At 39.8% G+C, this 27,181-nt stretch overlaps 1 protein-coding gene across 19 annotated transcripts in view; it reads right to left on the reverse strand.

Annotated features, from left to right (window-relative positions):
• The window catches only part of LOC140626332 (uncharacterized), a 591,342-nt gene that overhangs the window by 495,421 nt on the left and 68,740 nt on the right, over window positions 1–27,181 (reverse strand). Inside the window, exon 1 of one of the 19 annotated variants that reach the window (XM_072814048.1) lies at window positions 21,755–21,965. The exons of the other annotated variants lie outside the window; for them this stretch is intronic. The gene's annotated coding sequence lies outside the window, so the exon portion shown is untranslated. Of the gene's footprint in view, window positions 1–21,754; window positions 21,966–27,181 lie in introns of those variants that run through there. 19 annotated transcript variants of the gene reach the window in all.

Here is a 27,181-nt window from a genome sequence, read left to right on the forward strand (position 1 = left end):
AATGCTGGTTTGGTGGATGCACACTGTCCCCGAAACAGTCTCCAGACACAGGAAGAAAAAGAGTGAGATCTTTGCAGCCTAGTAGAGAAGCAAACATCAATAAGGAGTTGAGGGAAGAAAGGGAGAGAGGAGGAGAGGCAGGAAGAAGGGAGCAGAATAAAAGATCAAGCACAGTGGACAGCCAGCCATGCCAAGAGAGAAGACAGCCACAAATGACCTTTTGCACCCCAATCACTCTGAACGTCTCAGACGCCTCCAAACCAGGAGCGAATTCCCTAGCAGGGGGCCAGGACACTTCTGGAGGAGAATTTGAGCCATTTTCCTTTTTCTTAAAGAACAGCACTAGCATCTGCCAAACGAGGTCCTCAACTGCCCATTTATCTTCTCCCTCCCGGCCTCCGAGCTCCCCTTCGATCTATCATAGTAAACACCCCCCCGCCCAGCTCCTCACTGGACTCTCAGTCTCAATCATCGTCAACAACAAAGACATTAGTGAGGGCTTGTCTCTGCATGGCCCCATGCTAGACATTGTACAAACCCAGGTTAACAGACTCGGTCCCTCCCGCCTTTGAGGCTCTTCCCAAAGAGATCATTATTTGGTTTTATAAATTTTACTACCACAAAAACTCCAGGTCCATGTCCTATTCACAGCAGGTCTGTGACTTTGGGTACAAAGCACAGCACATTTTATAAGCCCCTATAAATCAAAGCGAGCTCTCTCACACTCAAGGACTGTCTGCCCATGCAAGCCACAAAATGGATTTCTAAACCATGAGACCAACTGCCTCCTTTCTTCTTTTTCCAATGCATTGGAGTTGTTTTTGCGATCCTGAAATAGCAGGATGGTCTTATTCAGGGCACAGCCAACCAGAGCTCAATACATATCTGAACCATGTCTTGCTGACACACATTAAATAATCATCTCCCAGGATAATTATGTTGGACACATCACTTCATCTATGGAAATATTCAGGTGAAAAAATATATATATTAAATGGAAAACAGAAAGGGAGTACTACAATTTCTGCTTTTCAAGGGCAGGAGGAGGCTTCCTTTCAGTAAATCTATGTTAAAAGTTTAATTTTCTTTAAGGCACTTCTATTCTTATGTTTTAAAATACCATCAGCTCTGAACTATGTGAGCCCAGAAAATAAATATTCCTGGGATTTTTCTTGTAGGGAAGTTCAAATGGTAGAAGAACATTTGATATTTTCAGTTTTCCCGAAGATCAGAAGGACTTTCAGAATAATGCATTTTTCCCTCAACAAAGGGCATCTGCAAAGCTTAGTCTGCTGAAAAAAATCATTCTGACAGTCTTAATGTATTCTTTTCAGGAAAGCCCTGTTCAGAGAATTCCACAAAAAAAAAAAGAAAAAGAAAAAAATCAGTACCCCAGGAAAGCACCAATATAAATCATTATAGCTTCTTACAAATTGATGAGGCCAAAGTATTTTCAATATATTCTAGATATTAGATTGGGGGTAGGGAGAGAAATAAGAATGATCTTGACTATTACATATTTTTTCACATTCCCTTGTTGGACCAATATTAAAACAAATATTAGAACGATTTGCCGGTCTTTCAAAGAACATCTCACAGAAAAGCCCACTTCTGGAATCCAACTGGAAGACAAAAACATCCTTAAGGTAGGAAATATAAAATTGCATTATTGTTGTAACTGAGAACAACAACCTCGACAACAAGAAAAATTATAGTCTAATATTAACATAACAAGGCTCCTTTCATCCAGGACTCCAGAATATTTTGCAAACACTCTCTGTTGCTGGGATGATGCTACTAGGGAATTCAAATATGAGGAATTTTAATGACTTGACTCAGGTCACTGGTCATCTTGAGTGGTAGACCAAAATGTAAATACTTGATTGTGGTCTCCTGATTTAAAGACTCAACCACATAACCTTCAATTAATAATTTACAGAATCCTATTTCAGGGAAACCCCTTTTGGTCTTTTCATTAAATTCTGATTTTTGCCTTTTTTCTTTTTTCTCTGTTTCCATTACTCTCACCATAGCCGGGGCAAGGTGTAGGGTAACTGGGAAAGCCCCTCAGTGGTCTCCCTAAGTAGCTGTTAATGTCTTACTACCCCACCCCCATGCCCCAGATCTCTCCTACAACCCTCTAGCCCAGGATAGTAACCCAAACTCCCACACACACCTGTTTTATCATATCCTTCCCCCTTACCCATCAGAATGTTCAAAGAAGGGACACCTGGGTGGCTTAGTGGTTGAGCCTCTGCCTTCCACTCAGGGTGTGATCCTGGGGTCCGGGGATCGAGTCCCATATCGGGCTCCTGACGGGGAGCCTGCTTCTCCCTCTGCCTGTGTCTCTGCCTCTCTCAGTGCGTCTCTCATGAATAAATAAATTAAAATCTTTAAAAAAAAGAGGGATCCCTGGGTGGCTCAGCGGTTTAGCACCTGCCTTTGCCCCAGGGCGTGATCCTAGAGACCCAGGATTGAGTCCTACATCAGGCTCCCTGCTTGGAGCCTGCTTCTCCCTCTGCCTGTGTCTCTGCCTCTCTCTCTCTCTCTCTCTCTCTCTCTGTCTCTCATGAATAAATGAAGTCTTTTTAAAAAATTAAAAAAAAAAAAAAGAATGCTCAAAAACCTCTACCATTGATCTCATATTTTTGTCATTCCTGGACATATACCTGACACAGGGACATCCCAATTCTTCTCCTCACTCCCTGTTTCTTTATGCTACAGAAAGCTCCATCATTTCTACTGGCTTTGGTGTACTAAATATATACCCAGTGAAGGAGATATTTGAGTTGGAAGAAACCCTGGAGTCCATTTAGTCTAACCCTGCCACCCTATCCACGCAGCCAGCATTGTTGACATCTAACTTCTTTCTCCTTCACGTTATTGGAAACGAAAAGTTCACTGCTCTGAAAAACAGTGCTCTGTCAGGCATTTTAACTGTGAGAAAACTCTCATCTGAGCTGAATTCTTGTATGGTCATTGGGACGTCCACCCTACAGGCTCAATTCTGTGCCCCGGATTGATAACAAGTGGACTTGTTTCTGCAACAAGATGGCCTTTGCAATGTTTGAAAAGCACTGTTGTTTATCCTTTATCTTCTCAGCTCCGAGTGCATGTGGCAAGGCCCTTCCATTTTCCTCAGGAGACCTGGTATCTGGGTCCTTTGACACCCAAAAACTCCTCTGATTCAGTGCTGCCTAACTACTCAGCTTGTGCACAAAGAGAAAATGATAGTGTCTATATAGCATATTGGGAAGAAAGGCAAGGGCCTCACAAGGGTTGTGAGGTTGGAGCTCCAGCTCCACCTCATGCAGTACCCAGATGGGAAGCACTGAGCTGACTCTGGTGATTACTCCTTTCAAGTCTGGCACTCAGGGCACCTGGGTGGCTCAGTGGTTGAGCATCTGCCTTTGGCTCAGGTCATGATCCTGAGATTCTAGGATTGAGTCCCGCATCAGGCTTCCTACAAGAAGCCTGCTTCTCCCTCTTCCTATGTCTGTGTGTGTGTGTGTGTGTGTGTGTCTCTCTCATGAATAAATAAATAAAATCTTCAAAAAAAATAAAATAAAAAAATTAAGTCTGGCATTCAAGGGGCACCTGGGTGGCTCAGCGGTTGGGCATCTGCCTTCAGCTCAGATGGTGATCCCAAGGTTCTGGGATCGAGTCCTGCATCAGGCTCCACAAAGGAAGCCTGCTTCTCCCTCTGCCTATGTCCCTGTCTCTCTCCATCTCTCATGAATAAATAAGTAAGAAATAATAATAATAATAAAGTCTGGCACCCAAAATTGAACACATTCTGCACAGCCGATCTCAAATCCAATTTATTTCATCCAATGTCCCCCCAGAAACTAAAGCCAACTCATTTTGTCTTCCTCCTGATTACTAAGCACACAGTACCTGCTTGAGCAGGATTTGACATTTGACATCATGACTTTTGACTCCTATTGACTTGGGGACTTTCCCAAATGAGCATCTCATTTCGTGCATCAGATTCACTTTCCCAGCGGGACTCCCACTTCACTAGGAGCTGAGTGTCACCGTCCTGTCCTCACGCCCATTGGTTCGCCTTCCAGGTCTGGGCACCAAGTAGAGCCTCCTGCACACACGTGCAGAGCTGAAGCAGCCTCTGGCCAGGAAAGCATGGCTCACAGGCTACGGTCTGGTTCAAAAGATATAAACCGCACCTGAGGAGGAAGTTTATCGTTCTGTCTGTTTATTCAGGCGTATCTAAACAATGACACAGACTTTCAGACTGGGAGACTTCGTACAAATAAATGCTTCCAGACAGGTCCAGATTGGGAAGGAGGGCCGTGGAATTCCAGCTCCTATCTGGGATATGAGGCCCAGACACTCGTCCCTCAAGTTATAAACACGATTAAACGATGTTACATCGTTTTACTTAAAGCTCTGTTTGCTTTCAGACTAGACTTTAACATTTCATAACGGTTCCCATCAGAATATGGTAGAAGTGGAGAGTATTTTGATTTAAGCTTGGGTTCAAGTACAAAACTCAAGCTGTGCTAGTTAAAACAGGCTCTACTTCTAATTCAGCCTCACAGTGAGGTCAAGACTCTTGGATTCCCCTAATCTTCTTCCTCTAGAACTGAAATGCCTGGGAATTCAGTGAATTTACATATTCTTCTTTGGCCATGAAGCTACGGTCACAGGGTCTCGGCCAAGCTCTTGGTCTCAGGCCTCTGGATTCAGGCTGACTTTCTCCCAGACTGCTCAGCCCAAAACTCAACCCTGGGAGAGCAGATTTTAAGGTACCAATCCTGCCACAGGAAGAAAAGGCCCTCCCTGCCTTCCTTTCCTGGAGAGGAGACCTCCCTCTCGTTTTTCCTCCTCTCCCACTGCTCTGGGTGCAAGTGTGTACATCTGAAACTCCAATAGATTCATGAGAAGTCGGCACTGGTCCCTCTGGACATGATCCATTTTTAAGCGAGCTAGCTCTGAGAACTTGGACACTTGACAGATCCTGGAGGAATGAAATACGAGGAGAGAAAAGGAAGTTTGACACGGGGAGAGAGACTGCTCTCCGGGGTGGGGAGAAGCTAAGAGAAGGGGAAATATTAAGATAGGATGTGTAACATGAACTTAACGGCAGATCACACCATTGAGCAAAAAAATCTGGCTTCTCCGTTAAAGTTTGGAAGTGGGGCAGTTCCTATAGACTTGTCACTCCATGCAAAAAACCTTGTCCTTGTGGCTAAGGACAAGAACCTTAGCACTGCCCCTGAATTCACCTTCCCATTCACACTACTGGTCCTGTGTACCCAAGGCAGTTGCAGAAAGAGGACAAAAATGATTTTACACAGAAGGTAAAAAATTAGGATAAAAATAGGTGTAAAACAGACTAAGTTTGCCCCTCTTACCCCTTACGATCCCAAGCAGGGAAAAAAAAAAAAAAACATTCTGATGATTCTGGAATGACCCAAGCATAAGGGCAGAGGAGGCGGGAGGCAAATTTTCAACACAGAACCACAGGGGAAAATTAAATCCCAACTCTGCTTCTACCTCTGAAACCGACATTTCCATACACATCTCTTCTGTTTGTCAGAAGCCAACATTATTCAGAAGTGCCACCAATCCATAAGCTCAGCCAGCACTGAGAAACTATTCATTTTAATTCTACACCAGGGCCTTTAAAGTCTGAAGGGAGGGGTGCCCGGCTGGCATAGTTGGAAGAGCGTGCAACTCTTGATCTCGGGGTTGGGAGTTCAAGCCCTGTGGTGGGTGTAGAGATAACTCATAAATAAGTAAATAAATAAATAAATAAACAAACAAACAAATAAATAAATAAATAAACTTTTTTAAAAAGTCTGAAGGGAGGATGATGGCTGAAGGACAGCCATAGCTAATTGTTTAGTTCACGTTAATACAAGGAGCAAACAACTGGTAAAGAAAAAAAAAAATTTCCATCCTCATCTACATTAATGTCCATTTCTTTTAAAAACCAGTAAGTAAGACAACGTGCAGGAAATGACAATAATGTCAGCTTAACACCTAATTCAGTGAAGACCCTTGGTTGATGCTCTGTAAATTATTTCATAAACAGCTGATTGATTACTTAAAAACATCAGAATTTATCAACTAAAAACAATACGTTGACGATTGCCTTGTCATGGGCAAGGAATATAGAAAAGATAAATCCAAATGATAATACTGTTTAAATCTCCAAAAGGGCCATGACCAAAGGAAATGAGAATTAAAACAAAAAAAAATCTAATAAAAGCATTTCATGATTCATAATACTTATACTGCATTTCTTTCAAATAAACTGAGTCTGTATAGTTGCATCATCCCTAGGAAATGAATATGACACAGAAAGACACAAAGACATGGTGTGAGCTGAACTAAGACTGTTAGGAAGCTAAAGTTCTTTAGAGACAGGGAGTGTAAATGCTATACAATAATATTACAAGAAATGCTTTCAATCAGCCTGCTGTCATATGAACCATTATCCAAGACGGTTTTTCTAAATGTACATTAATTCTTAAAATTTTCTCCACTCTTTACCATGATTAAGATGAGCTCTGTCTTCTTGTCTTCCTACAATCTGTTTTTGCTGACTACTGTCTTATGGGTAAAGTGTATAATTTTTTTCATTATTTTCTAGAGATTCCTATTTCTTGAGACTATTTTGCTGAGGATATCATTTGACGTTTTGAAATAAGCCAGCCCACTCTAAATTACTTAGCTACACATGGGTAGAAATACCCATGTATTGGGTAAATACTTGAGAGTTTTCTCAGGTTCCTGTATGTAAAAGAAATTATACGTTTATCTTCTCACTGACCCATTTTAATTTCTTTTTTTAAGGAATGGGGGTCATGCTATATAAGGGTGCTTTGTGCTGTCCAATGATGTGAAACAAAATGAAGCCAAGTGGACTTCAGACAAAAGTATCAGACTTCACTTGAGTTTTAAACAAAAAAGAACCCTCTCTCACTAAAAATAATTTGAAAGGTAAGATTAATTCTGTATATCTCTGGAAGGCTTTATTTCTCAAATTACCTAAGTGATTACCTTTGGTAAACTAAATAGATCATATACAGCACATTTTCTTCTCCACAGTGCTTGCATTTGATTTCCCAATAAATCAACTTTGTGAAAACACTTATTCATCTCAACTTTGAGGGTGAAATTAAGGATGTTACTGCATGAAGAACATTAAGGATATTATTGCATGAAGAACAATCTTCAATTGCTTTTACCTACTGATGTTTACATAGACTTGAATAGATGAATTTGAAATTTTTGATTCAACTACGTAAAATAAAATAAGTTAAGATCATGGATTAAGACACACCAAACAATCCAGGCGTTCAGAGGAGAGGAAGGAAGCAAGGACTGGGTATTCTTTGAAAACAGAACGAAGTCTTCTACCAAACCCTACAGAAGAGGGACTCTGGTTCAAGTCACAATTAAACAGCAAAATATGTCGTGAGTACCAGGGACCCTGGTGAGAAGACTTAGGCAGATTTTCAGGACACCAAGCATATGCACGAAGCCTGCTGACTCTGAGAAGTTAGGGTGGGAGGTGGGCCTTCCAAGAATATGCAGAGCAGTTAGGAAGGAAAAGCCCCACTAGAATTGAATATACCCAGAGATGAAGAACAATAGAATGATCAAAAGCAGATTCTTCTTGAAGAACAACGGGGGTCAGCCAAGCTGCAGACTTTAGGACTTTAGTATAGCCCACATAATGCTTTGTCTCCTTGCTGTTTGTGGAAGCGTAAAGACAGAATGTATTTTGTTCTTGTGGTGAGCGAGGCATGATATACAGACTTGTCCAATCACTGTGTTGTACACCTGAAACTAATGTAACATTGTGCTTCAACTATATTTCAATTTAAAAAAAGCATGTTCATAAAAAAAGGGGGGGATGTATTTTGTCCTTTAAGGAGTGATTTTAGCTTTGGATTTTCTATTTGAAAAAATGTTACATGCCATATCTAATTTACACACACAAGACCCCCTAGGGATCACGGAATTCTTTAAATAAATCAAATATTACATGCTTTCTCCAACTCTGATTTAATTATGAGAACTGATAAGTTTTGCTGCATTTCTTAAAGGAAACTCCTTGAATAAATTAAGGCACATCCATTGCATTCCATCAAATGTTATGTGGCCATTCATAAGAATAAGGAAGATGTTGGTATTTGGGCCTGGAATAATGATCATACTATGTGGACATGTGCGGAAAAAGGTAAGCGGCACAAGAGGTATAGCTGCTCACATGGACCCCGGGTGCCTTACCTGGTTAAGTGTAAGGTGTAAAACAATTAAAGTTTGGTTGGCTGGCTAGCTGGCTGGCTGGCTGCATGGATGGATGGATGGGTGGATGGGTGGATGGGTGAATGGATGGAAAATGTTTATAATGGCTCCTTATGAATTCAATAACTTGTTCTTGTGTGAACAACTTCAAGTCTTAGATTTGGCCAGTAATGGGAGAGAAAAAACATTACTACATACTGCGCTGCAAGCCTTCAAGAACAAGTTCAGCAGGAGTGAGTCTCAGGTCTAGGAATACATTTCTTTAGTGCTGTCAAAATGAATCTCCAGTTTTGACTCATTCCACTGATTAAAATGACTAAAGTAGAATAGTTAGGTTTGTCCTCCCCCCGGCCCCTTTCTGGCCCTTCTACACAATAACTCTTGGGCAACTTTCTCACACAAAATAATTCTCAGTACTCCTGAAAAGAATTTATTCAGAACCAGCACATTCAAGGAAGAACCAACAAAATTTAGTCATGCTTCTTTCTAGGGATTTAAAATAGTCCGGCCCCATAGACCAAATGAACTCAAAAATTACAGTTTTATGGCATTTCCATTATGGGCATGAAAGCAATTCTAAGAAGAAAAGGAAAATAAGTAAGCCCTATGCAGGTTCCTCTGAATTGGGGTTGGGAAGGGAGATGGACAACCCTTATCACTCTCCGATCAGTCAGAACTTGTGACATATGTAACAAGAGCAACTGTCACAACTGTAGCAAAATTGTTTCCCTTCAATAAAGGTGTTGGCTATGAAGAAATAAAATATTTACAAGGTCTTAAAAATGGATATTATTCCTATTTTTGCTCTCTTGATAGGCAACAATTTTGAGACACTTATTCTTCATTATAGGAACAATAACCACCCATCTGAACAGCTAACACACAATCCTTTGCCAATATTTAGTGAATAAATTGTGCTGGATCATTTTACACTAGAATTATGCCAACATCTTTGATCATTTCTTCATTTCACTCTCTCTTTCATTAAAACAAATAAAATTTTACTTAGAAAAACTCTTGGTTTTGTCTATTCTCTGGGAAGGATTTTATTTTAAAACAAGCCCTTTCTTCTACTTAAGTGCATTCTTCCAGAATCTATAGTTGGCGTCTCTTGCTTCTTGCTCTTCTTATCTTACCCATCCTTCAAGGACCAGCTTAAATTATATCTTAATCCTAACAATGCTCCCTTACCAGAATACTCTTTTTGAAGAATTCCTATTTCACTGTTGTTATCTATTATTTTGACACCTATTAACTCTTTTAAACATGACGATGCTTGGGTGACTCAGTGGTTGAGCATCTGCCTTTGGCTCAGGTCGTGATCCCAAGGTCCTGGGATCGAGTCCCACATCAGGCTCCCCACAGGGGAGAAAGCCTTCACATCAGGCTCCCCACAGAAAGCCTTCTGCCTTTGTCTCTGCCTCTCTCTCTCTCTGTGTGTGTGTGTGTGTGTGTGTGTGTGTGTATCTCTCATGAATAAAAAAATAAAATCTTTTAAAAAATAAATTAAATTAAAAATAAAATAAACATAAGTTTAGTGCTTCATATATCCAAGAACTGTCTCTCCATTGTTCTTAAGATTCCATAGTTCATAGAAACAGCAACTATGATATACTTTCTCCCTTTCTCTCCTTAACCACCGTATGCCAGGCACTCAGCCAATAGTTCTTGAATGAATGAGTGAAGGAAAAAAATGAACGATCACACACTAAGCATTTTCAAAATGAGCTTTGGAATTAACCACCCATGTGTTAAGGTGATTTTCCCACAGATGTTCCAAAGCCCCCTCGAATTTTCCAGCTAATTAAAAGGAGCAATGAGTAGAATGTTAAAGTAACAATAAACACAAAAGATAGTTACATGTTCCATCTTAGTATAACACATTTGGAAATATGACTTAATCAAATATAATCCAGTAATACTAATGTTGTAGGCCAGGCTTTTGGTTTTGTATTTTCAGAGTTCTGTACCCAGAAGTAATACAACCTAATATAGGTTTCATTATGTATTTAAGAAACATACATTTCCTTGAAGTATCATAAGTTCCAAACAGGGATTCTTAGCCCAGACAGATGAGAAGCTGCTTTGATTTTCTTTGGCTTGGGTGAGGCTACCCTTTTCCAGAGCTTCCCAAAAGGTGGCTGTGAGATTTTTACAGGTATCCATATTGATCTCCGTGGGGCTGGGTTGACTGGATGGAGGATTCCATGCCCAGAGCCCTGGGAACAGCCACAGCCCCTGGGACACATGCAACCTTCTCCATTTACTCCTGAACATGCGCTTATAAATATTTCAGTTGTGCCAAAATGAGGCAAAGCAGAAAAAAAAGTCAGGGTGACTCCCCTATTCTGTTACTGAATTGGTGAATACCAGTGCCTTCCCCCTTTTGCACATATGGTCAAAGTAATCAAAACTCGCTATAATATGGAACAAAAAATCCGCAGATAGGCTACAAGATAGAGAAACAGAGAAAAATAGATAATGCACTTACCATTTGGGAATGTCTTGCCTAATAAGCATATCTATTGTGGGGAAAATAAGTATTATCTAAAAGCTGATCCCAGAGTCTGTCTTGGGGAGGTAACTGTCTTTATTTGGGAAAATATCTTTATAGGTCACTTGAGAGCAAGGGGAGATAGGAGAGAAAGAAGATACTGTAGCTAAAACTCAACGTAAAAATATTGCAGACATTTGAGAACAAGGGGGAGAGAGAGAGAGGGATGAAAAGAAAGGAGAGAGAAAAGGATCAGCAATTTGCAAAATCCTCGAGTCTGTGGAGAAAGGACAGCCAGTAAGATACTGAACAACATGGATGTCTACTATAAATTTTAAACTATTGGTATTACTACAATTGTAAAGACCCTTAGGATGACCAAATTTTCATTAAAATCTCTACACTCACAATACATTGCTTTTTCTGCAAAAATCATGAAAAAGAGCTTGAAGCTCATGTTTCAGTTTGTGCAGAGAGAGGAGAAAGACAGCTCTGCAGGCGGAGAAAGGAGATTAAGAGATCAGATGGAAAATAAACTCAAGACAAGAAATAGCCAGACAACCCCTAAAAATTCAAAGAAATCTTGACAGGGGCTGATGATGGAACTGGGTTCAAATTTACAAAATCTATGGAGTGAGGAAATGAAATCTTAAGAGGTAAGTCAACAGCTACATTCTGGGAGATAGAGTAATAGATAAAGATATGATAAAAATGAGTGTGTAGTAAGAGATGTAACTGGCAATAAATCATGTTCCTATCAAGAATATGAGTGCATTTTATAAAAATGAGGTTTAATTTAATTCCTTGTAACCTCCTTTAAATAGGCTCCCTTAGATCCTCGAGTTAATGGAAAGAAATGACTTTGTCATATATGTTTGCTGTAGGGTCACCAATCGCTCAGACACTGACCCACAGAGTTCTATTGAAAAACCCAAGGGATCCCTGGGTGGCGCAGTGGTTTAGCGCCTGCCTTTGGCCCAGGGCGTGATCCTGGAGACCCGGGATCGAATCCCACGTCGGGCTCCCGGTGCATGGGGCCTGCTTCTCCCTCTGCCTGTGTCTCTGCCTCTCTCTCTCTCTCTCTGTGTGACTATCATTAAAAAAAAAAAAAAAAAACTATTGAGTTTGCATGTCTACCAACATAATGATGAATGTATAGACACTTTTGTTTGTCAAAGCTGCAAAATTTTCATAAAATTATCACATCATTAATAAGAAATTCTAAATGGCTTCACCTTCGTGTATATAGAGTTAATATATTGATTTGATCTCATTATTAGGGAGTTACTATTAGTGACCCGTATGTCCTGAGTATATCCAATCATTAGACTTGGATCTGGCACTGAATTATTCACATTTTCTCAACATAAACCATGTGTTCCACAGGTGACATGTGGCAGGCTGCTGCCTAAGGATAGAGTTACAGTTCCCTGTCTCATTCAGGATCCCAAGCTATGCCCATCAGACAGCTGAGACTACTGTGCTCTCAATCTTCTTGAAAGTGTGAGGTTGTTCATAAAGACACTCACCTCACCAACTTGCTCATCCTGGTTTTAATAGAAACTGGTCTTTTTCTTCTGAGATTTTAAACCAAGGTAAACACCAGCTAAGGTATTTTCCAGAATCAATGTTTGTGTAAAAGGAAAACATTTTCACTAGAGTAAGCTACTTTTTAGTATCTGCATTTTTAGAGTTCTCAAAAAAAATTTTTGGGGTGCCTGGGTAGCTCAGTTGGTTAAGTGTATGCTTTCAACTCAGGTCATAATGCCAGGGCCCTGGGATGGAGCCCCACATTGGGCTATCTGATTGTCATGGAGCCTGCTTCTCTCTCTCCCTGCTGCTCATTTTCTATCTCTATCTCTATCTCTATCTCTATCTCTATCTCTATCTCTATCTATCTCTTTCTCTTCTCTCTCAAATAAATAACATCTTTAAAATATATATATTTTTGCTTTTGCTGAGTTAGTCTATTATCTGCTCCTGCTATACTCAACCACAGCTGATGATGTCAAAAGCTAGCAAAGAAGTGGTTAAAAGCTCCACTTCCGCCCTTTAATTATGTTTAAAATGAATTTCAGCATGCAGACTTAGTGCCTTCACAGACTATGGAATAATCCACAGGTGCAAGAACTTCTACTTCCCAAGTGACACAGTGGCTTATGCGTGCGTTTTCATAGTTTAGTAAAAACATTCAGGTTGTTATACAAAGGAGGGAGAGAATATAAATTTATGATTAAAGAAATCAACTAAGGGATGCCTGGGTGGCTCAGCGGTTGAATGTCTGCTTTTGGCTCAAGGACATGATCCCAGAGTTCCGGGATCCAGTCCCACATCAGGCTCCCTGCATGCAGACTGCTTCTCCCTCATGAATAAATAAAATCTTAAAAAAAAAAAAAAAAAAAAAAGAAATCAACTGAGATCTGTTTGGAACACATTTTTTTCCTTCTAAAAATCACTCATCCTTACATTTGGGCAACACAATGGTGATTTGTAATGCACTGAGGCATTTGCAAACTTTTCCCAAAGAGAGAAACCCATGTCTTCATGGTGACATGTTCCTTCTTAGATAAACATGTCACAATTTTATCATGGGGTATACTAGATTCCACAGCTTTTCAGTTAAAAAAAAAAGAAGTCTTATATTTATATTTAAATCTGGAACTGTAAGCAGTCAAATGGAAGCCATCTTGAAAAGTACAAGAAATAAATTACTTTTGAAGGAAAAAAAAAATATAGAACACAGTTATGCTCAAAACAATAGCTATCGGCAGAAAACATGAGAAGACACATAGCAGCTCATTAAAAATTCAGAAGATATTGGAAAAGTCAAATTTAATTTTCCTACCTTCACCAAATACGTTGAAGGACATTTGACAAATTCAACAACAAACGGTTCTGTGAAATTTAAAAACTCACAAGTTCTATCATCCTATCTTTGCTTCTCAACAGAAGCAAGAGACTGGCTGCAAACCATTTTCTAAAAGCTTACCTCACAGGGACTAAGGGAATGTAGATACGTAGGGGAAACAAACCATTGGTTAATGAGGTATCAAGAGCTCAAAGCAGTCAAGTTAGGGAGACACCAAAAGGTAGAGAAGTATGCTATCTTTGTTGACACTGCCACATTTCCAAAGGCTTTGGGCTAACTAAACTGTGACCATCATGCACAGATATTAAGATTCACTAAAGACCTTAAATGTTGTCCTGTTCTGGCCCTCTGTCTCCTGGTGGATACTGCTATCCATCGTTCAGAGAAAATACAGACCTATAACATTTTGGTAACATTCGCTATGTAAAGGCTGCCCACTACCCCCTTCCCCACCACTCAGCCCCCAATACCCAGCCAACTCTTATGTTCTCAGCCATTCACATTTGATTCTCATTCATAATGGTCACAGGGTGAAGAAGAGGTTACAGCACCAGAATACAAAACCTCAGAGTCATTCAACACATATAGCAGCTACTGTGTCTAGGGTACCAAGAGAATAAAGAAGCAAAAATGACCCCAACCCTGACAGAATGTGGCTGGGAAAAATAAGACCAATACACCAAGAGTCACTAATGGAGGACAAGTGGAGTAAATAATGGGGTACCGGAAACGTAGAACAAAGCCTTGGCTGGGATCAGGTGCTTCTGTAAAGGGAAAGACTCCCTGGCCAGAGACTGCTGGGCAAGGCAGGAAGGGCACCCACAGGGTAAGCAAACACTTGTCCAAGAGTAGAATTGGGACAAATGAAATTTTGCAGTGTACATGTTAAACAGCTCACATGATCAGGACATTGTTACAGTTCCTCGAAGCCTCACTGATGGTCCCCAAACTGACCTACGTGGTACCGACATTGTAATCCATCTGCTATGTCCCACTGTACTTGGAATCAATTCCCTACACACACATGCCACCCCCAGTTCATGAAGCCCAATGACCAGCCTGGCACCTGCTGGCCCCGCCTGGCCCCATCTCTCCCGACTCCTCCACAGTCATGCTGGCCTCCTTGGGGTTCCTCACACCAAAATCCTTCCCCACCCAAGGCCTCTGCTCAGCCTGTCCCCACCACCACCTCAAATGCCCTTGCCCCATCATCAGAAAACAGAATTCTTCATAATTCAGATCTCAGTTTAGAAGGGGCCCCGCCAGAGATCTCTCAGACCAGACCTCACCCTCAGCAACCGCCACATTGCCACCTTCACCTCACCCTACTTTAATTCTCTGCAGAGCAATACCTGACATTTCTCTTGATTATTATTTTTATCACTGAAATTAGTACAGTTGAACTTCAGGAGTCACAGATTTTCTATTTACAAACTTTCCTACCTGGCTAAACTTTATTTATCAATACCCTCCGCACTTTCATGTCATTCACAAAAAGTGCAGAGCAGTGAAAAATTTGTGTTTCCCAAAGCACATATTCCCAGCTGAGGGCCAAGAAGGTGATACTCTGCCTTTTTATTTCAGCTCTCATTCACTGTAAATGATAGTCCTTTCTGTAGTCCATTCACTGCCCAATTTTTGCATTTTTGTTGATTTTTGTTGGTGATTTCACTTTTTAGAATGCCCCCCAAGTGTGGTGTGGAAGTGCTGTCTGGTGTTCCCAAGTGCAAAAAGACTGGTGTGCTTACCAAGAAAATACACGTGTGTGATAGGCTCCATTCATGCAGGGCTTTGGCCATGAGTTCAATGTTAATGAATCAACAATATATATTAAATAAGGTGTCTTGGGGCACCTGGGTGGCTAAGTGGTTGAGCATCTGCCTTTGGCTCAGGGCATGATCTGGGGGTCCTGGAATTGAGTCCCACACATCAGGCTACCTGAGTGGAGCCTGCTTCTCCCTCTGCCTGTGTCTCTGCTTCTCTCTCATGAATAAATACATAAAATCTATAAATAAATAAATAAATAAATAAATAAATAAATAAAGTGTCTTGGATCAGAAACACACATAAAACAAGGTTATGTGTTGCGGTGGAAAATGTTATGAGCAGAGGCTCACAGGAACCTAACCCTGTATTTCCCCTAGGAGCAATAGTCCTGCATTCGTTAATTCACTGTTCACAGCAACTTTAAACAGTGTAACTACTGTGAAAAACAAGAACCGAATGCACTTATTTTTAATATATGTATTTTTGGAATTCTCCAAAGAAAGACATTTTGCTGAGTAGTCTATTTTGCTCCTGCTACACCAGATGACAGCTGGTGGTAACACAAGTAGCAGAGAAATGGTTAAAAGTTCTACTTTTGTCCTTAATTAGGTTTCAAACACATTGTTGCATGGAGATGAAGTGGGTTTACACAGCTATAGCATAATTTATTTTCCCCTGCAAGCAGGGACCATGTCTGTCTTGTTCCGGGCAATGGATCAACCTCGCCTTGCACAAAGTGGGTCTTCGTTAAAAGTGTAACGAACGAATGAAATATTCACTTCATGCCAAATAAAATCCTATTTCTTATATTTATATAAGACATTATATACATTATATATTATATACATTATATGCCAAGTCTAAGGTACTAAATTACTGCCTCTGCTTATCCTGGATGGCATAAAAAATTTGAATCAATTGGGCACGGAGGTGGCTCAGTCAGTTAAGCATCAGGCTCTCGGCTTCAGCTCAGGTCATGATCTCAGGGTTGTGGGATCGAGCCCCAAGTCCAGTTCTGTGCACAACAGGGAGTCTGCTTCTCTCCTCTGCCTCTGCCCTTCCCCCTGCTCATGCTCTCTCTCTTTCTCTCTCTCTCTGTCACATAAATAAATAAATATTAAAATTTTTTTACTCAATTATATGAAAATGAAAGGACCAAGAACTATAACAACAGAGTCCTGGGTTTGGATTCTAATTCTAAATTGCCACGTGTGGGAGCTTAAATAGCTTATTTTACCTGTCAGAGCCTCACTTGTTCTGTAGATGAAAATAGGGATAATACCACCTGCAGCACATGACCATAATATATTAATGTGATCACAGAAAGGCAAGTTTTAGTATACTGCCTCACACATTACAGATCCTGAATAATATCAGCCCTCCAAACTTATGGGGAACCATGAGTCACTCCAAGTAGCCTGAATGGAGTGATAGGAATGAAGTGCTCTTTTGGCATGGCAGAAAAAGAGAGGATTTGGGCAGCCTCCGGCAGGCAAGCCAATTTTTATGTTCATAACTTTGACTGCCAATCCTCTCAGCTCTGCCTTCAAAAGAGATGCCTGTCCTCAGGAGTTGGTATCTCCCCTGAGAAAAGGCACAAAAGTTCCACTCATTAAAACCTACCTTACCTCACACCCAAGGAAATAGGAAAAATATGGCATGAATCCACAGACTACTTTTTTTTTTTTTCATTTATTTGCATGTTTCTAATTGTGGTCAAATATATAGACCACCAAATATACCTTTTTTTTTTTTTTTCAAATATACCCTTTTAACCATTTTTAAGTACATCCCATTTCCTGAATACAATCACTGACAGGGGCTGTATGAAATTTGGCTGTCACAATATTACGAGATTGGAAAGAACACAGCTACACTTAGATTAACGATCCTTAACCCCCTTCCCACCATTGTCTAATGAATGCCTCACTTGGGAAATAGACATTCTCTTGAAATTTAGCCTGTCTTCCTCATTCTTGAAACTTCAGCCACTTTCTGATAGGCAAAAGAAAAACTTTTGTGAATAGTTTTGTTAAATCAATAATTAGCCACTAAAACATTTTGTGGGTGAATCTCTATTTTACAAGATCTACCCAGATGTCCTAGTTGCTGTAACTGATATAAGTCTCTTTCTCTGCATCTATTTCTTTTTCTATATAGTAACAGAGTTAGGGTGCCTAGCTGAGTCAATAGAGCATGCAGTGCTTGATCTTGGAGTCCTGAGTGCAAATTTCACATTGGGCATGGAGCCTACTTAAAATAAAATACATTTATATAGTAAGAGAGCTGGAGGATGTTTAAGACCCATTTCAAAAAAAAAAAAAAAGACCCATTTCAGGTCACACATATTATTATCATTCCATTATTAAAATCCCAGGAGTGATGGTATTCCACACTATCTACACACAGACTAGAATGTCACATCAGGAAGTACAGCCCAAAAAATTGTAGTCTTATGGTATCACATATTCCCAAACAAAGCATATCAAGCAGTATATAACTGCCACTGAGATAGCTGCAAGAGAAACAAACACCATTTCAGTGACCTCACACAACCTCACTTTATAAACATTATGAAAACCTCTCTACACTAAACTGTTTAAAGGAGCAAGACTTAGTTTGACTTATAAAGCTCTCTAATGTCATTTCAATGACTTTTTCTTAAGAGTTTTCCTGAATTTATAGGCAGATTAATGTGGGAAAGTTTTACAACAAGCCTTCCTTCATTTGATGGATGAAGTGAGCCATGGGTTTGGGTCCCTTGCACGGGACCTCTGATCATTTGATCATGGACCTGTTGAGCTACCCACAGATGTTCCTCTAAACTCCAAACTTTACAATTGTCCATCACTTGTCTCACTTGGTCTTCAAAAGTAAGTATCACATTCAATTATTTGGTGTTCTCCAGTATATTTGTCTGAGTCTATGGCATTTCAAGAGCCACCTTATTAGCAAACAATGTCACCCATTGAATGTGGCTCAGTACTACAAATTCACACTTCATATTTTTCACTAAATGAGTGATATCCAAACCCATCCCATCAGAAACACTTTATTCCAGATAGCCACTACACAGCTGGAGATTCCAGTAGAGAAAAGAATCTTCCACTTGTTGACATAGTAAAAATGCCATTAAAACTGTAATATATTGTATTTCAACTTTTATGTATGAGTTATTAAATAGGAGAATAAAAGGAAGAAAGAAGAGGGAAGAGGAAAAGAAGAAGGAGAAGGAGGGAGAAAGAAGAAAGAAAGAAAAGAAGAAAGAAAAGAAGAAAACTAGAAAATAAGTGGTAGATTTAAATCCAATCAAGCCAATAATTACATTAAATACAAATGAACGAAACATTGCAATTAAAGGAGCATATAAGAAAAACCTACAAGTAATATCATACTTAATTGTGAAGGACTTAATGCTTTCTTCTGAATTCATTTATTTTAAGCTTATGTTCACCAAAAAAGCATTAATAAGAAAGCGAGCTGAGGGGCACCTGGCTGACTCAGTGGGAAGAGCATGTAACTCTTGATCTTGGGGTTATAAGTTCAAACCCCATGTCAGGTGTAGAGATTACTTTAAAATAGAACCGGTAGGGCAGCCCAGGTGGCTCAGATGGTTGAGCATCTGCCTTCAGCTCAGGTCATGATCTCCAGGTCCTGGGATCCAGTCCCGCATCAGGCTCCCTACAGGGAGCCTGCTTCTCCCTCTGCCTATGTCTCTGCCTCTCTCTCTGTATCTCTCATAAATGAATAAATAAATAAAATCTTTAAAATAAATAAATAAAGAGCTCCTACAAAGAAAACTATAGGCCAGCAGAAAAACTAACAGAAGATATACATTTGTTTTTACTGAAGAGAAACACAAACGGCCAATAATGTATACATAAAGATGCACAATCTCATTAATTCTTCAGGAATGCAAATTAAAACCGTAAGAAATAACTTTATGCTCCCCACAAAACCAAAGGTAAATTAACAAGAATGTTAAATAATAACAATTCTTATTCACGACTCATGAATATAATCTAGTCATTCTACTTGGGAATATATTCCAAAGAAATAGTTGCCCTGTGTACCAGGACACATGTTCAAGAACGTCCACAGCAGTATTAATTTGCAATGACCAAAACTGCCAACAACCAGTCTTAACTTCTCTCAGAAGCAGACCCTGAGGTAAGATTGAGGTCATTTAGAAGGAAAAATAAACAGGAAAACTGTTAGAGGTGTGGACAAGTAATTCGGGCAAGGAAAGACGGCTACTAATGGGTAGATTGTTAAACCAGTCATTATGTGGATGACTGGAGTATCATCTCATGGGGAAACTATGGGAACTGGAGTCATCTGAGGAGCTGACGTATTCGTCTCCCAAGCTGCTTCCAAGGGCATGTCCAGCTGGCCTCACGCAGTGGCAGCATGGCTCTCTGCAGCTGCAGTGGGGAAGAGCCCTCAGACACAGATGCAGGGTCCCACATCTGGAAGTTGCTGAGAGCTCCAAGAAAGATTCAACAGTCATGGGTGAGGCTGACAGAACCTGTCACACAACTAAACCCAAATATTCACTGACAGGACCTGGATAAACTGTGGTCCATTGAATTCAAAATAATACAGTAGTAAAATTATATGTACGACAACCACACATATCACAAGATATGTACTATTATTCATAGGAGGGGCACCTGGGTGGCTCAGTGGGTTGAGCATCTGTCTTCAGCTCAGGTCATGCATGATCCCAGGGTGCTCGGATGGAAGAGTCCTCAGTGGGTTCCCTGCTCAGTGGGGAGCCTGTTTTTCCTTCTGCCCCTCCCCCTGCTCATGCTCTCTCTCTCTCTCCCTCTCTCTCAAATAAATAAATAAAATCTTTTAAAAATATATTATTAACAGGAAAAAGTAAGTGGTGATAGAAGAAATACAGTACAGGTCCATTTATTTAAAGATTTAAAACATACAAAAATACATTATTTAGGAGCATACACAGGTGTGATGGAAATATTAATGAACACAAGAAAATGACAAATACAGAATCCAGAAGACGGAATTATGTAAAATATACTGATACTCCTGAAACCACTAACACACTACATGTTAACCAACTAGAATACAAGTTAAAAATTGACTTGTGCTTATAATAATCACAATAACATGTTTTATTTTTAAAAACCAACTTTACCTGCACAGAGGAAAACTGCATCTGGAGTACAAGTGAAGGGGTATGATTAGGGATTAAAACCAGATGGGTTCCCTTCTGTTAGGGCTGGATGGCAGTGCACAGGTAGGTAGTGTGCTGCTACTCCTTATGACAGAAATACATGTACACTCCTATGTATGAAATATTTCAGGGGCACCTGAGTGGTAGCCCAGGGGGTTAAGGATCTGACTCTTGATCTCAGCTCAGGTCTTGATCTCAGGGTTGCAAGATCAAGACCTGTTGTGGGGCTCCAGGCTGAGCTTGGAGCCTACTTAAAAAAAAAAATTTTCAAAAACCGTAAAAATCTGAAATAAAAGATATCAAAATGTTCACATAACTATCCCTAAGTGAAGAACAATGGATTTTCCTTTCTTCTTTTTGTCTGTTTTCTATGATAAACATGCATTCCTTTCATATTAATCAAACAATGTAAAGCCAGTCAAGTCCCCATAACTCCCCCTATTTTTCCAATCCTAGCTCTACCCCCTTATATACATGGCCAATCTAGAAAAGGAGAGAAATCAGCTACTTGATTCCCTATTGTAGTTATTAACTTACACAGAGATCCCTGGTTTGCTTATTCAGCTGCAAATTTACATTTGCCCACAGGCACTGAAGACAAAAAAAAAAAGAAAGTAGGCCAATTCTAAAATAAATCATCCAGTGGGCAATTAAAAACTTGATAAAAATTGAAGGGAAGAGAGAATCAGAACACTACAGGTTAAATCCTTTTAGAACAAATTTCATCTGAATATTTCTATTCTCTCCTGAAAGAATTGACTTGGATTCAGATTATATCAAACAGTGCTTACAACAACTGAAATATACATTGAGACTCAACATATTTACGATAATCACAATTTTTAGTCTGAAAGTCAAAACTGAAAAGAAGGGGGGAAACTGTGTAATAGATACAGCTTCTGAATATGAGAAGACGAGAGGTCCCAAATGCTTAAAATAACCAACTTGTGTATTCATCGAATGCCTCGTCTACTTTTTGTCAATCCATAAAAACTAAAATCATTTCTGCTGCTCTCAGAAGTTACATCCATCACACAATACTGGTTCCCCCATTGGAATGCAAATTTATCATCAGTACCAGCCATCCTATCCCTGTTAAAACAGAAAAAAATGTTGTTCAACTGTTGTAAAAACTCACCACTCCGTCGACTACTAGAACGGAGTGTATTTGTGATTCTTCCCAATGTACGTGTTCATTCGATTAGCAGAAACATGTTTTGATGATGCTCTAGTTGCTATGCCTTCCTTTAGGACTCCAAAATCATTAAGGTTTATGTATTCATAATCTGAGAGGCCTAAGTGAATAGGCTGGAGGGCCCCAGGAGCACTTAAAAGCTAGTTGGGAAGAAAAGTGCCTGCCCAAATAGCTTTGGCAGAGCAGTGGACCGTGAATCTCCTTTGTGAGCTCAGAGAAGCTTGGGCTGAAGTGGCCTCCCATAAACTCCTGCTCACCCAAACCACAATGTCTGCCTCGTCAAGTCTCCAGCCTTGACCCCTGACAGCCCAGTCCATTTTCCCTGTTCTTTTAGCATGACTGCCTATAACAAAGGTTGTGCAGGAATGTCCCGTGACCTACAATGTTTATCTCAATCCAAAGCTCTCTGAACAACCAAGCCTGGGAGCAGCAGGACGGCCTTTGCTCCTTTTGAGGGGAGAAGCCCTCAAATTTTGAGGCATGGCAGTGGGCACCTGGTAACTACATATAATTTACAAAAAGCATCATATACGTTAGGCTAAGAATCTGAATTCAGAAAAATCCTGCCACCACCAACAAAGGCTGAGAGATGAAAAGCTGAGTCAATCACAAAAATAACTAGTGTGTTTCTTCCATGCCAGTTTACTAAACCTTTGGTCCAAGTATTACTTTTGTTTAATAAAAGAAGGAAAGAAAAAATATTTTCCGGTTGTCCAATACAAAAAGCCAACTTCAAAGGAGCTCTATAAGTACCGTAAGGTAGTATTGTCACCGAGGCAATTTCAAAAGGCCTTTCAAACCACTCTCGGATAACTAATCTGTTATCTGGCAACTCTTATGAGAAAACATCTTTAAAGAGTCCATAAACAATCATTATCTTCAAACAGCATCCTTAAAAACAAAAATCCCTGGATAACATAGATTTGTTTTTCATTTTTGCCTCCCTCAGACTTTACTTCAGAACACTCGTCTTAACCTTTCTAATTTATATATTTTTTAAAAGTCTTTAATTCAAAAGCTAACAGCAGAACAGGTATTACCACAGATTCTGTAAAAATTCACCTTGCAAAAATGGGTTTGAAATAAAATCTATCTTTGAATTTAGAGAAAAGGGAGAGAGACAACAAAAGGATAGAAGTTTAAATGAGGAAAAATCTTTACATAATCATTTACTTTTCCATTTTAATTAAACCTGAATTCCAAATGACCCTGAGTTTATTAACAAGATAATTCTTTGTAAGGCGCTACTGAGCAGGTTCTATAAGAATTTTATGGTTTGTCAATATCAAATGGTAAAGAGTAATGTAAGAATTCAGTTAAGCCAATAAAATAAAAGGCAATCACAATACACCCGCTTGGTCACCTGAGAATTCCTTTGCAGACAAAGAGGGAGGGTTGCGCAGTGTCAAGTCCCTTCCAATACCACCAATTAAAGCAAAAGCTTCAGCTCTGAATATTCCATTTCCTCCCCAATGTACCTCATTCCTCCTACCCCAATCAAGAGACGGCTCCCTTAAGCTCAGGATGTATTTTGAGAGATGGAATTAGAATTTCCATAGCTGGAAACTATTCACAGATCACACAAATACTGGTCCATATAATTGAAATAACTTTTGAATCACCAAAATGTACTGTGTCCTAGTGCACCGTTACCTCAAGAGAGCTCTGCTTTTGCGTGCTATTCATAAGGCAGTTCCACTTCCAGGCCGAGTGACCTTTACTAAAACCCAGCATAAGGATAAGTCTTGAAACAAATGTCCTATTGAGGTTGAGCATAAATGAGTGAGTGTGTGCATGAGTGTAGATAAGCGGAAAAGGGTTGAGGAGGAAGAAGCAGAGTGTGTATGTTGAGAGGAAATTCTTCCAAATTCAGCATGAGAACACTGGTAATCCACGATGCTCTTCAATCTGGTATGAAGTATCACTTAAGTAAAAGAGGTCTAAAAGCCCTTATCTTAGAATTCTCCATATTCCTGAATAAAAGATAACTTTAGGATGAAAGAAATCAAACAATCCAAGAATTAGAACCCTATTTTTGGTACTGCAAAGCAGGATCATGTTTTGCTTTTTTCTAGCGATAATATATTATTTTAATGCAATATTTATCGAAAGAGAAAGCTAGCCAAATACTGTGACTCAAAAGTCTGCTATGTTATACGAGAAACATTTCTGTCCAATAGGCAAACAGCCCTGCCTGGCTCTTTCTCCTCTGAAATTGCATTGTTATTGACCTCTCCTATGGAGGAAGTGTCCCCATAGAAGAAAGCCAGAATTGCATTCACCGAGTGTGTGAATCACTCCCACAGCATTAGCATTAATGAAATCTGGCAACTGCTACAAGCATTTCTGTGCACACCCTCTTTTACACAACTGCTATTACTTGTGCTAAAAACTCAGCTGTCACGTCTACATTTTTTTCCAAGATAATAATCCTGCTAGTAGAGTCACCAAAGGGCCATAGCAGAAAAACCCAATGTAGAGAGCACTGAGGGTTGAATAGCCCATTGTCTGTTTTGGAACAAGAGGGCTGTATTCCCAAGGAAACCAGAGTAAAAACTAGATTAGAACAAAGACTTAAAATTCAGAAAGGGCTCAAAAGTAGCTGAAAACTCACCCACATTTTTTATGCTTGGCATCATTTTGTATGTTTCCATTACAAAACAAAAATGTGGAGATGATATAAATTTATAAGGGAAGCACTTTGATATAAAAAAGACTGTTTTTTCAATTTCTCCTAAGCGTTTAGAATGCTTTGGGGGAAACAGAATATCCTTCATATTTTACAAACCTCTACAGTGAATTGAAGATTAATCAACCGTTTACGCATTCAATTTTGTTTGGGCCAAAGATATAAGTCATAGCAAATACATACTATTATTTTATACTTCTGTCTCTCTGCACAGTTTATTCAACAATTTCACAAATCACCATATGCAATCCTTACAGCAACACCGTGAGGTAAGTATGACTGGTCCATCATACGGATGAGAATACTGATCTCCGTGCAGAAGATATTTGATCTGGTGATCAGCACTCTTGGAGCAGCCTTAATGTGGTTGGGTGATTTCTGGCTTTCTGAGTCCCACTTTCTGGGTATATAGAACTTAGGAAACCCAGTTCCCTGGCCTCCTTTGCAGCTAGGGTGAGCTCAGTACCACCGATGAGATCTGCCCTTGCAAAATTGGGATTCACGTGTGAGCAACGAGAGGAAGGGCACTCCATACTGGTATGGATCTGATTTGCTTTTACTGGCCAGGATGGCAACCAGGGTATCCAGCATGGGGGCCAAGTCTTGTTGCAAGGCAGAGCCCCCAGCACAGAGCAGCACTGCTACTGACAGCAGCTGTAAGCAGGCAGATCTCCCACCACCACTGCAAACCACAGCACCTAGTGCTTGTGAGGCAGGACAGGTGACAGCCCATACTCTTGAGCTATTTCTCTGGTGCAGTTTTGGACATTGCTCCTGAAAACGTAGCTATGTGCCTATCTCTTTGCCCCTCCCAAAAGGGCACTCTCCCGTGAACTTCCCAATATCCTTTCAGCAGACTTCACTTCTGCTCAGATTCCATTCCTGTTGCTTGCAATTAAGGATTCTGATTAATTTACTGAGGTTGTGTGCAACATTGATCCTTATGGGGAAGTCTTCTCTGGACAAGGGGTGACCATAAGGCTGAGTCCTAAAGGATGTATAAGATCCAACCAAGCAAAACTATGGGGAAAGGGGAATGGCATTCTAGCAGTGCAAAGGTCCTGTGGTAGAAAAGAAAACCAGTGAGGCTGGGGAGAACTTAATGAAATGAGGCCAGGAGATGGGCAGAGGCCGGAGCACAAGGGTGTGTGGCAAGACATGTTCCACCTCTGGCCTTGCATATCAGAAAAAGAAGTCTTACAAAGCCAAAATAAGTATAGACATAAGCAACATACATTCAAAGTTTCACTCTGAGAAATTTCAGGGTAAGACTAATTACAGGATACAGGATAGGCTTCAAACATGGTAAGATAGTGGTCATCTTTCCCATACTGAAACAGTCCCAGGCCCTTCACCTGTCTAAGGAATATGCCAGCGATATTAGTCTAGCGGTGAACACAATGGAACTGAAGAAACTTGGATTTGAGCCCTGACACCAGTTACTTGATCTTAGGGAAGTCATTATTACCTGGGAAGGTTGCCCACATCCATAAAATACGGAAGAATCTGCTACCCTCCATATCTCACAGAATTATTGTAAGGTTCAAATGTGCCAAGAGATATGGGAGCTCTATATAATACTAGGTATTGTTGGTAGGGAGATATTGTGACGATGGTAACAGTGGTTATTATTGCTAGAGTAAGGTCTTCTGAACCATAAATAGGGATGTCAATATACTGCAGCTATCAATATTTCCAAATGGGTCCAGAAGAGAATACAGTATTTTTGAAGTAATTTGTCCTACGAAAAAAATGCTATGTGGGTGATGGATGTTAACTAAACTTACTGTGGTAATCATTTTGCAATATATGCATCCTTCAAATCATTAAGTTGTATACCTTAAAACTATATAGTATTATATGCCAATTACATCTTAATAAAACTGGTGAGAAAACTCAGCAATGGTCAACCTTTTAGCATGATACTCTATCCCTTTTTGGGCCTCCTCACTAAAAACTTATTTTCAATGAAAAGTCATTCAGAGAGCCACAATTAAAACAAACGGCCTGATAAGAGTAGCTGGATTGATTGATTGATTGATTGATTGATTGATTTTTAGTAGCTGGATTTATTAAGAGTTTACTATGTGTAAGATCCTGTGTTAGGTGCTAATAAAATTTTTTTAATAAAAATAGTTTTATCAATGCAAAGCACTTTGTGATTTATCTTTCTAATCCTGAACTAGTTCAAGGTAAGGACATGAATTTTTTTGGTTCCCATGGTTTTGACCTCAAATGAACTCAAAATCCAGAAGACGTAAAGGAATATATTACAAGGTGACACATTATTATAAAAGGTAGACCATCATTTTTAGGACAGAGAGCTTGCGTTTGTTATCTGCAGAAAGAAATAATTATTTTTAAGAACCAAATTTTGGGGGGTGCACCTCGGTGGCCCAGTTAGTTAAGCATCTGCCTTTGGTTTGGGTCATGATCCTGGGGTCCTGGGATCAAGCCTCAAGCCATATGGCAGGTTCCCTGCTCAGCAGTGAGTCTGCTTGTCCTTGTCCCTCTGCCATTCGTGTTCTCTCTCTTTCTCTCTCTCTCTCTCTCTCAAATAAATTAATAAAACCTTTAAAAAAAAAGAAAACATTTATGACTACTTGAATGTGTGTATGATGTATGAGTCACCATATAAGAGCACAGACAATATAAAAATACTTTTATTATAAAATCAAAAT

This window comes from Canis lupus, chromosome 37 (genome assembly GCF_048164855.1).
Source record: "Canis lupus baileyi chromosome 37, mCanLup2.hap1, whole genome shotgun sequence".
NCBI classification, from domain to species: domain Eukaryota; kingdom Metazoa; phylum Chordata; class Mammalia; order Carnivora; family Canidae; genus Canis; species Canis lupus.